The sequence below is a fragment of the Meles meles genome, chromosome 4, assembly GCF_922984935.1.
Source record: "Meles meles chromosome 4, mMelMel3.1 paternal haplotype, whole genome shotgun sequence".
In the NCBI taxonomy this organism is placed as follows: Eukaryota; Metazoa; Chordata; class Mammalia; order Carnivora; family Mustelidae; genus Meles; species Meles meles.
In genome coordinates this window covers 119957409-119967699 of record NC_060069.1, presented here as the reverse complement: position 1 = coordinate 119967699, position 10291 = coordinate 119957409, and the positions used below count along the sequence as shown (strand labels likewise).

The 10291-nt window shown below is 37.0% G+C and overlaps 1 non-coding gene and 1 pseudogene across 1 annotated transcript; one reads left to right on the top strand and one right to left on the bottom strand.

Annotated features, from left to right (window-relative positions):
• On the top strand, window positions 1-606 carry LOC123940321 (annotated as a pseudogene).
• Window positions 607-3162: 2556 nt separating this feature from the next.
• Window positions 3163-3269, bottom strand: LOC123941057. Its single transcript, XR_006818154.1, has one exon. It is a non-coding gene; the product is annotated as a U6 spliceosomal RNA (small nuclear RNA).
• Window positions 3270-10291: the final 7022 nt, after the last annotated feature.

Genomic DNA, 10291 nt, shown 5'->3' with positions numbered 1-10291 from the left:
GTGCGTCCGTCCCAGCCGCAGGCGGGGTGCTGTCTGCGTCCCGCCCATGCTGCGGTCCCCAGCCATGGCCCTCGCCATCCGAGTCGTTTATTGTGGCGCTTGAGGCTACAAGTCCAAGTATCTTCAGCTCAAGAAGAAGTTAGAAGATGAGTTCCCAGGATGCCTGGACATCTGCGGCGAGGGGACTCCCCAGGCCACCGGCTTCTTTGAAGTGATGGTAGCTGGGAAGTTGGTTCACTCCAAGAAGAGAGGTGATGGCTATGTGGACACGGAGAGCAAGTTTCTGAAGCTGGTGGCCGCCGTCAAGGCCGCCTTGGCTCAGGGCTAATGTGCCCTGAAGGCAGAGTCCAGTGACCTTGGCCCAGCCCCCGGTGGCAGACGCTTCATGACGGGAAGGACTGAAATGTCTCACGGACGCCTGGTCTTTCCCTGATGTCCCTGCGGCCGCTGAGTGGGGGCCGAGACTGACGCCCCTGGTCCTTGCCTCTGTGTGTGTGTGTGTGTGTGTGTGTGTGTGTGTGTGCACACGCATGTGTGCCCCCCGGGAGTGTAACTTCACACCCTGCCTTGTTCCTTCCTCTCCTCACCCGTTCCCCGCATCCACCAGCCCCCATAAGACGAAACAACATTAGAATAATTGGGATTCCAGAAGAAGAAGAAACAGAGAGGGGAGCAGAAGGTCTATTGGAGAGAATCATTGGAGAGAATTTCCCTAATATGGCAAAGGGAACAAGCATCAAAATCCAGGAGATGCAGAGAACCCCCCTCAAAGTCAACAAGAATAGGTCCACACCCCGTCACCTAATAGTAAAATTGACAAGTCTTAGTGACAAAGAGAAAATCCTGAAAGCAGCCCGAGAAAAGAAGTCTGTAACATACAATGGTAAAAATATTAGATTGGCAGCAGACTTATCCACAGAGACCTGGCAGGCCAGGAAGAGCTGGCATGATATATTCAGAGCACTCAACGAGAAAAACATGCAGCCAAGAATACTCTATCCAGCTAGGCTATCATTGAAAATAGAAGGAGAGATCAAAATCTTCCAGGACAAACAAAAACTGAAAGAATTTGCAAACACCAAACCAGGTCTCCAGGAAATATTGAAAGGGGTCCTCTAAGCAAAGAGAGAGCCTAAAAGTAGTAGATCAGAAAGGTACAGAGACAATATACAGTAACAGCACTGGTTTTTAAATACCAATATAAGCACATCTACATCCAGATCAAATAGAGCCTTTAAAAGTAAGCTTTCTATCATCTTCCTGACAGGACGTAGTTTTGTAACTTGGTGCAAGATACCTTCCAAAGTTAGTCTCTGATTCTCTCTCGGAAACTGAGAGAGAGGAGCACTATTTTCCTTGATTACATTTCAAAGAGATGGTGCCCAGGTCCTTGAGAGAGACAGGCTTGGGTTGTAAAACTGGCAAGAAGCTTTTAAAAAAGATTTGCATCTCAAAGTGGCAATGAAAAGATTTACAATTACAAGTTTTCTGAAGTATAAGCTCTAAGAAAGGGCAGTTCAGGGACTTAGAGGCAGAGAAAATCCCAATATTTCGCCAAGCTGAGGGGAACATTTAAGCTATGATGGTTGGAATTCTTTCTTCATATTTCTACTCAAATGTCATTCACCTATTTCACTTTTCCTGGCCACACCCTACAAAATAAACCTTTCCCTGCTCCAGGATTCCCTGTCCCCATAACCCTGCTTCATTATGTTCCTGGAAAATATCACCATCTGAAATAATATACATTTACTTTGTATCAGTTATCTATTGCTTCAGAATGCAGCATAGCCAACAGAAAATAGAAAACCCCAGAAACATACAGTAAAAGGGACGTAGAGAGCATTATTTATTAGCCTCCCCACCAATCGCTGATGATGACATGATTAAGATAGATATTGTCTGGGCGCCTGGGTGGCTCAGTGGGTTGGGGCCTCTGCCTTCGGCTCAGGTCATGATCCCAGGGTCCTGGGATCGAGCCCCGCATCTGGCTCTCTGCTCAACAGGGAGCCTGCTTCCCCCTTCTCTTTCTGCCTGCCTCTCTGCCTACTTGTGGTCTCTATCTGTCAAATAAACAAATAAAATCTTTAAGAAAAAAAAAAAGATAGATATTGTCTGTGAGTTCAAAGAACTTACCTGTTTTTGTGTGTATGATGTTTTCTGAAGCCCTACATATCTTAAAAACATCCTTGTTTTGTTTTCACATATAAAAGAGAGTTGAATCATAATACAGTTGGTGGAAAATTGTTACTGTCCCTCTCTTGTCATTTGAAATGATCACTTAGTTTTTTATTCTTTGTTGATAATTAGCCTGAATGTGTATAAATCTTTTTTCCCTTCTCCATTTCAGTCTCTGCTTTATCTCAGAAAAATTTCTTTAAGTCCTTGATTTTTCCTTCTGTTATAATTGATCATTTTGTTCTTTTATTTTTTTATTCAAGTATAATTAATATACAGAATTATATTAGTTTCAGGTGTAAAATATAAATGATTCAACATTTCTATGCATTTCTCAGTGCTCATGAGGATAAGTGTACTTTTAATCCCCATCACCTATTTCACCCATCCCCCCACCTAACCATCTCCCTCTGGTAACCAGTTTGTTCTCTGTATTTAAGTTTGGCTTTTTTGTTTGTTTCCTTTTTCTCTTTATTTATGTGGGTTGTTTTTTTTTTAAGATTTTATTTATTCATTTGAGAGAGAGTGAGAGTGAGAGAGAGCATGAGAGTGAGATGAGGGACGAAGGGAGAAGCTGAGCAGGGAGCCCAACACGGAACTCAAACCCAGGACTCCAGGATCATTACCTGAGCCAAAACAGCCACTTAATTGACTGAGCCACCTCAGTCAATTAAGTGAAATCATATAGTATTTGTCTTTCTCTGACTGACTTATTTCACTTAGCATTATACCCACTAGGTCCATCCATATTGTTGCAAATAGCAAAATTTCATTCTTTTTAATGGCTGAGTCTTATAATATATGTGTGTATATATCACATCTTCTTCATCCGTTCATCGGTTGATGTTTCCATATCTTGGTTATTACAAATAATGCTGCAATAAATAAAAGAGGGCATTCATCTTCTTGAATTAGTATTTATCTTTTCTTTGGATAAATACTCAGTAGTCAAATTACTGGATCACATGGCAATTCTGTTTGTAGAAAAATTTGGAATGCTTCATGAATTCACATGTCATCCTTGTGCAAAGACCATGCTAATGTTCTCTGCATTGTTCCAATTTAAGAATATGTGCTGCTGAAGCAAGCACTGTTGTTTTCTTTTTAAAAAATTTAAAAGAATTTAAAAATTCTTTACCCCACTAAAAATGTTTAAGCTGCCTTGTTTCCCGACATATAGGTCACATGCTTTCTTAGCTTTTATCTTTAGTCACCCTTTCTTCTGTACTCTGGAAGAAGTTCGCTTACTGATTTAATTTTCCATTGTAGTAATTCTCTTTATCACTGTATCCATTTTTTTGGATCTGTTAGTCCATTATTGAAGTTTATTTTTTCCTTTGCACTGCTTTTTTTTTTTTTTTTAAGTTTGGACTGTTTTCTTTTCAATGTAAACTGTCCTCCTTACCCTTCTGCCAAGGCATTATATAATAACTTCTTAATTAAGCTAAATGTTCTCTTTCTTTTTTCTTTTCACTATTTCTTAAAATAAGTTCTATAAAAAATTCAGCAGATGTTCATAGCTACTGGTGATAATAGTGGTATTACTATTTTTTTTTTATTGATTCATTATGTTTTGGAACAGGAAACTTTTGTGATTCAGCTTTATCATTTTCAATGAGAATTCAAAAAACTCTATTCTTTGATCGTTTAACTTTTTTTTTTTTAAGATTTTATTTATTTATTTGACAGACAGAGATCACAAGTAGTCAGAGAGGCAGCAGAGAGAGAGGAAGGGAAGCAGGCTCTCCGCTGAGCAGAGAGCCCGATGCGGGGCTCCATCCCAGGACCCTGGGATCATGACCTGAGCCAAAGGCAGAGGCTTTAACCCACTGAGCCACCCAAGTGCCCCCGTTTAACTTTTCTGACTACAGATTAAGTTTTGTCATTGCCAAACTGTCAGTGACTTCTCATTTCACACTAATGGAATTCAATCCAAATCGCCCTGTAAATAAATCTACAATATGGCTACATCCCAATTTAAAGATTCTAACATAGAACTGTTGACTATTAATCATCCCATGAATTTATCCCCATGCTAGTTTGTACAGATTATTACCCAGACCTGAAATATACCATCTGTCTCTACCTTTCATCAACTTTTAAAATCTGCAAACATTTATCTCAAAGATACATCCTTCAAAAGCTTTTTCTGATTCTTCCATTCAAGTGTCTTTGTGTTTCTCTTATGAGACTTGTCATGTGTCATATACTATGGTTGTCTGTGAAATCTATTAGCCTTACTACCTTACTAGCCTTACTACAGAAAAATTTTCTTACGGAGCAGATCACTTTTAGCTCTTACCCATCTTCAAGAAAAAAAAAAAAGAATCTACTTTTTGATAGTTTTTCAACAAATATTTGTGACATGTAAAAGACCTTTTTTTTTCTTCAAATATTTCAGTGACTTCCCAAGTCCCACTAAATACAGATAAATCCTTAATATAGTATTAACTGTTCCCCCATTCTTCTCTCCTGGTAGTCAGGGTTCAACCATGATTTACTTTTTTTTTTTTTCAATTTGCGCTTAGAACATCTTTACAGTTGAAAAAAAGAATGATTCCATTATTTAATGGAAGATTAACTTATCCTTTATTTTAAACTTAATATAAGATTAAATCACCCTTTATTTATTGCTTTATTATTTACTTCAGTCTTGAGTCATTCTTCTTTTTTAGCTTCCTATGGTTTTTCATTCGTGATATACATCATATTTTGAATTATATTACTATCAATTTAGTCTACTGTTTAATTTCTACTCTATTATTAACATTATAAGTGATAGAACTGAGTTTTTTCATTTTTATAATCCTCCTAGAACACAATTCATGGCTTTGCATATATGAAAGATATCAAATAACTGCTTTTTAAATTTGCTTTGATTATAAAAGAAATACATGAATAAATGACAAAACAATGCCATTCTAATAAAAACATTCTGAAAAAAAACCATTCTGAATGTTAAAATTGAAATGTAGTAATTAAATTAATTACCCAGAATTTTAAAAGTCCGATGGCTATAATATGAATTGTACAAAAGGTGATATTTCTATAGGCCCATATACTGTTCTTTCATCCTTTTAAGTAGAGAAGCTTTTGAAGAGTCTATAGTTTGTTGCTCCTGGTTAAGTGTTGCTTTATAACCCCAAAGTTCTACAGGCATGTATATGGAATGCTCTAGTTCTTGTACTAACCATATCAAATAGATTCTTCTGTGTTCAGTACAAGATTCTAATGCTACCAATTTCCTCTGGCATGGACATGGAATAGTAGTTAAGGACATACATACTTTCTAGTAATCATACACGAGACAAATCTTGTTAGGTTAAAACACTAATTTTTTCCATTACTAATCTGCTCTAGTTTTAACCTTTTTATCTTTTAGTGCCCAAACAATTGGAAGACAAAAACCTTCCTTCTGTTATAAAAGAATGAAAGTTCTTATCATAGCCAAGCAGATATAGTCTCTAAAATGATATTTTCCCCCTATTCCAGTCATCATAAACACCATAAAAGTCTACAAGGGGTATGGTTTTATATATATAAAATCTCTCTATATATAAATCCATATATATAATGTATATATAGATATAAGATAGAGTAGTAATAATAGAGGCAAAAAAGACACAATAGCATAGTAATTCCCAATTATTTAATTTGTATATTTTGGTGTTGCTGATTAACCATACAAACTGTTATTTGAAGTACACAGGTATGGAGCATTTTATATTTTTGTCATTGCTATTGATCACCAAAGTAAACTCTTCCTATATAATAGTCCTATTCATCTTTGCATTTTCAGAACATGAACAATATATGGTTTATTGTGTTGGAGACAGTTTTATGGAGAGTTTTATAATATATGTGAAAATCTTCATGTATGCTACAGGTCATCCAGAGGAATTCTATCAACAAACCTATATCATAATGGCACCAACAAATGATAAGTCAAAGGGAGAAGGAATTGTGAGCAGACCCACTCTATTTTTGCAGCAAATCTCCCTACTTTTGAGTACATTTATTCTTACAAATAGAGAAACCTCAAGACTAGTGAATAAGGAGTGACCAACTTCAGAAACCAGTAGACTACTGCAGTGAATTATTCTCCAACTGCATATATTAGGGATCACTTTTGGAACTTATAAGGGGATTTTTCTTTTTTTTTTCTTTTCTTTCTTCTTTTTTTATAAGGGGATTTTTATAAAGGAAAATGCAGATTTAGTAAATTTGACAAGTCAAACTTCCATTACAATATATTTAATATTACATAGAAAACAAAAAGCCTGAAATGTTAAAAGATGGAAAATTTTTTGTTATTAATAAAGTGTAAATAATTACTGAGAGGAAAAGAATAAATTGGAGAGAAGGTCATGATCTTTGCAAACAGGACAAATTGCTCATGAATCACACAGGGCAGAGGGACTCTGAGTTAGCTACTCATGCCCTTCTAAAACATACAATAACAAGGAAAGTGTTTAGGACTTGAAAAATAAATTATGTTCTCTAGAATACAAAAAAAGTAATTTAATAACCAAAATAATGTCAAATATGAATAGACTACAAAAAGCAACATGATAGAAAAAGCATTACTTTCATTTTTTAAGCACATTAGTGTGTGTGTGTGTATATATATATATGTATATGTATATGTATATATATATATATGTTTATTTATTTGAGAACGAGAGCACAAGTAGGGGGCAGGACAGAGGAAGAGACAGAATCTAGCAGACTCCTTGCTGAGCACAGAACCTGATGCAGGACTCTACCCCAGGACCCTGAGATCATGACCTGATGCAAAACCGAGACTCAGCCCCTAAAACGACTGAGCAACCCAGACACCCTAAGCACATCAGTGTATTTGAAAATCAATTCTAACTTTGTTGTTCCTACTTTGAGATAATTTCTGAATATTCAAAATGGTGGCCCAAATGTTAATAAACTGGAATATGATTTTACTTGCATTCAAGTGATTTTAGAAGCAAAATTAGAAAAATAGTTTTAACACTTTCTAGCAGAAATATCCTTAGTTTGTAATATAGGTTTATTTGATATGCTTAATTTGGAGGGATGCTTCCAATTGTTAGTACTTTGGGCCTATGAAGTTTTAAAAATAGTTTGGCTGTCAGTTTTTGTTTTTTGTTTTGTTTTGTTTTTGTTTTTTAATGTAGGTATATATATGAACTTAATTGTTCTTCAGCAATCTTTTTGTCACCACCACTGCACATCTACCATAGGAGAGCCACTAAACAACCAAGTAGACAGAACGATTCAGCTACTTGCCATCAGCCACCTGTCACTGACGACCCCAGGCTGGTACATGGGTTCATGAATGCAGTTTTGGAAACAGAATTGGAGGATATGCATAACCTTAAGAGCCTAGTCACCAAGTTTTATCTAACTACACTATTGTCAGCTGTCACACATGCCAACAACAAAGACTAAGAGCACACTGCCAGTTCAGTTTCTCAAAGAGATCAAGGTGCCATTTGATAATGAGTTAATTATATTGCATCCTTTCCACACTGGAAGGGGCAGTGATTCATTCTGACTGAAATTAATACCTTCTAGGTACAGATTTGACTTTCCTTCCCACAGTTCTTCTGACAATACAACGATCTGAGAGCTTACAGAGTATTTGATCTCCTGACAAGGGATCTTGCATAACATAACTATAGAGCAAGGAAACTTTTTAAAAAGGGAGGTATGGTGTTACATATACAAGTACGGGAACTACTTTTGTCCCATGCTGTATCTCCAAAAAGCTGCAGTCTGAAAGAGCAATCAAACAGCCTTTGACGACATTACTGTTGTGCCAGCTTGGAGATGATTAATTGGGAGGATCTGTCGCTATTATCAGTGGGGACTTAATGGCACTGTGTCCACAAAGGTAGAATACAAGGGCTGATAACTGAGGGATTAAAGTGGAAGAGGTTCTGCCTACCATTACTCTTTGTGATGCACTGTCAGTGGAGGTAGGGTAGGGGGAGTGCTGCTTCTTGTCCTTGCATTCTGGAGTGAGAAGATTTAAAGGTTCTATTTCCCAAAGGGAAATGTCTTCCATTAGTGACAGATCAAGAATTAAACTTTATGCTATGGCTGCCACCCAATTAATTGGACTCTGTGCCAAGGGACCAACAGACAAGGAAAGGAGACATCACCTGGCAGATTATTTACCGATCATCAGGAGAAAGTACAGCGGCTGCTACCCAGCAGGACAGAGAGGAATATACTTGGCATCAAGGTAGTGGTGTGCTGGTATAGGCTCTACAAACCTGTGCATCAGAGCCTGTTATCCACTTGCTGAGTTATGCAATATCGATAGCTTGAAACCAGCCATGGTTGGAATATCTCACTATAGAAATCAGAAAATGCTTCAAAGTGAGGCTTTTGTTTTCTTTCTTCCAGAGAGCTAGTTGTTAAACATTTCCCAGGACATCGTTCATCTAAGTGAGCTTCAGAGCCATCTCTTGGTAGTCCCTTTAATTTTTTTTTTTTTTTAAGATTTTATTTATTTGACAGAGAGAAATCACAAGAGAGGCAGGCAGAGAGAGAGGAAGGGAAGCAGGCTCTCCGCTGAGCAGAGAGCCCGATGCGGGACTCGATCCCAGGACCCTGAGATCATGACCTGAGCCGAAGGCAGGGTCCCAAACCACTGAGCCACCCAGGCGCCCCAACCCTTTAATTTAATTTAAATTTAAATTACTGCATGCAACAGTCATAGCATGGGAAGGGGTTGGTGATCAGACTCCACAGAGATGAGTGTCCAGGTCACTCCACCAGATAAACCATTTAGATGACCCTGCTGATCTAGATTAGATTCAGGGGAATTTAGATTTGATATCAGAGGGAAAATATAATAATTATCTTGAAAACAGCCAAAGCAGTGAGGACTGCAGTTTTTTCCACTTTTTTAGAAAAGTTTTTCCAGAAAAAGAGACTGCAAAAATGCCTTGAAGATGCCTTCCCAGATGTATTCAATTTACTGTAAGTGAATATATTATAAGTGGATTCAAGAAGTACAAAATGTAGGCTGTAGTTAATATTGTCATGTTCCACCTAGATTCTCCTTCAGGATGGAGGCACTCATGTCCCAGCTACTGGGATTATTGGCTACTGAGGGAGTAAAACTAGTCCATTCATGGGAATTATTTTGCATCTAAGATAAGCCTTCTCTCCAGGGTCATCCCCCATTCAGAGACTATCATCTAATTCCAATAAGGTTTCACTGAATTTTACCATTAAAACCTTTTGCCTCAAGCAAAGCTTCATTTATTTATTTATTTATTTTGGCTAGATGTTTAGCAATGTCTGTTAGGACAGAGTATGTGAGTAAAAGGAGCTTCTGGATGAGAGTGTAGGGTTCTGGTGAAGGGGTGTGTGTGTGTGTGTGTGCATGCACATATGTGCATGAACACACATGTGAATCTCAACTGCTTTTTAATAAATGGTTAAATTCATTTTTAAAAAATCAATCTTGTATTTGCTTTATTTTAATCTGTTACCTGGTAGTGATATCTTAGGAAAGAAGGTATCTCTTCCTCATTTATCTTTAATTATTGAAGCTTACTGATAGCTATAAAACTAACATAATTAGTGCAAACATGATATTAGCTTGGTCATTTTGCCACACTTGATTTCTTTCTTGAAAATACTAACTGAAATCTAAGACCAGCAGCAAACAAGTCATAAACTGTGTTAATTCACTACTATTGTCATCCACATCTATGCAAAATTAAGATACCAAGGCCAAGAAGGAATGTTCCTTTGAGGAAAAGAAAGGGAGATTATTTGACTGCTTTATTTCTTTCATGAAAATTACTATGAAGATCTTGCAATTAAGAAATTAATTTAATTGGCCATACGTAGAAGGTTAGGAGATGGAATGTACTGTCTTCCTTTTATCTTCTTAATAACTCAGAATCAAGTTCTATATACTATCCTGCTGGATTTTCTACCTCAGCTACAGATCTTTTGCCAAAAGATACTCAAAAGAAACTGTTACATATCTATAATCATCATCATCATATAAATGCACTGTATAATCTAATCCCATGCAGAATAAAAATATAGTATGAAATGGAGCTTATTTTTAAATCAAATCCCCCACTTACCT